The following is a 2259-nucleotide window of genomic DNA, read 5'->3' on the forward strand; positions in this document are numbered from 1 at the left end:
TTTTTTTTTTTTTTTTTTTTTTTCGTAAAGACTGCGCCAGTTAGCCAGTTATAATATTGATAAATCAAACACGAATTTTATATTATTTTCAATATATTATATTTATGTATTGAATTTACAAAAATTGGTTGGCACCGTTCAAAATATAAGTCCATCTGCTTTCAAGAACGAAATAAGRACRAGAAAGTAAGAATATGAGGATATGAGAATATSAGTAATGAATAAGWACAAAAGTAATGTCAAAAAATAATAGGGTGAATAGTACAATCTCGCGCGCATTTAAGGGATGTTGCACTGTGGGTAACAATTGTAGAATATTGTATTTCTTCATACCTTTTTACATAGCGACATTGTGCTGCCAGAGCTTTGATGACATAAATACAAGTACTTTTCTTCCCATTCCACAATAAATGAATTAATTTTTCTTTTTAAATTTTGGACACTGCTTTCACACCCTGATAACTTTTCTGCACAAGAATTTTGGGGCATTTAAATTAAAACAAACAACATTTATTACGATTGCAAATTATTATATAATATATTGGACTTAGTATAAGGCGAAACTACTTAAATCCTTTTTTATGATTTTATGGTATATWAAAACAACTAACTTTTGATCTTTCAATACTTAATAGGGTGAATTAAGCCTGTTAGTTCTCAATTAATAAAAGGTCAATTTGCACATACATATGTACATTTGTATGTATATACTTATGTGCTTTGATATAAAATACATATATAGAAAATATCTATAAAGTATGTGAAAATCGTTTGCGCATTGTAAATATTACATTTCTRAACACTGAAATTAGCATAAYTTTTCTCATTTAACACTGAAATTCTRCTATTTTCGTGCCCCTGACATCAATGTGGTGAAACACGTTTTAAAATTTTCTGTGATGAAACACTCTCATTCACAACAGTACCCCTTCGCAAAATTAAATATATATATATGATAATAGCCACACCGTGAACGTACCCTATAATATACGTACGTTCTCTGACAAGACTACACCCAAAATTTCGGTTTAAGTTATGACAAAGCGAATCCCAGTACGTCGCTATCTTGTGGCGTAATTTTTTTGAGTTCAGAGGAAGAAACATAGAACAGCACATAAGTATTGGCGCTGCAACCATTTTGTGTGTTTTCGGCTATTTTAAAAGCAGCTAATACGTTATTTAGTGTAAATATATTTCCCCTTGTTAAATCCATTCATTAACTACCACATACACCAATTTTTTTATAATAATTCATTTTTTATTTACATTCATAAAAAAATGAGCAATCTCTACGACACAAAAGTATTGGCAGTAAATTATAAAGAAAAAAACATTATGCAACAACAGCTTCCAGACGAATTGGCATGGAATATACTGGTTTTTGCATTGTTTGCTGCGTTAAAAACCTTGAAAGGAACTTGCTTAAAAGTTGTAACAATGGGCGTGGCACCGCCAAATTTGCGAAAAACTCTCGGAAAATTCTGGATAGATTTTTATCCAAATTTGGTGGTTTACTTCATTGTAATATAGTGTAAAAATAGGAAGAATCGAAGTTCAACCACGCTGACTTTCCATTTACCATAACACAATTTTAAATTTCATTTCATTATTACACAACTTAATATATTAATAAGGCTTCCATAAATTTATTGGTGTAAACCGCGAATAGTGCCTTGAAGATATGATATGCCATCAGTGTCTAAGGATGATTTTATAGGAAAAATATCGGGCAATTGAGAATGTTTCTGTTCGTATAAATCTGGCGCCATAACAGGGTAAAATCGGATTATTGATGATAAAGTCATATATTATTTTATATATGTATATAACCTCAACAAAATTGCATTTTTAATATCTACTTACAAATGTAGAAACATAAATRAACTGACACAAAATACAAGATTTTTTTTATTATGATAGTATAAAGNTCTAAACAACCGAGATAATCGGAATTCAATAAGTTGTATTTACTACTGTGATGAAATTGAAAGGTGAGTTTTGTTCATTTCAACTTCTTCTAAGTAACCCCTTCCCGCTGCAATACACTTATACCAACGAATTTTCCAGTCATCATAGAACTTGGAAAAATCCTCCGTCGTGATGGCCAACAGAGCATTCTTCGACTCAGCTTTTATATCCTCAATTGAATCAAAACGGTGTCCTCGGAGTGACCAAGTTAATTTGCTGAATAGCCAGAAGTTACACAGAAGTAAATCAGGCGAATGCGGTGGTTGCGGCGCGATATTAGTTGAAAATGTA

This window comes from Bactrocera latifrons, unplaced genomic scaffold (assembly GCF_001853355.1).
Source record: "Bactrocera latifrons isolate USDA-ARS-PBARC rearing strain unplaced genomic scaffold, ASM185335v1 scaffold_964, whole genome shotgun sequence".
In the NCBI taxonomy this organism is placed as follows: Eukaryota; Metazoa; Arthropoda; class Insecta; order Diptera; family Tephritidae; genus Bactrocera; species Bactrocera latifrons.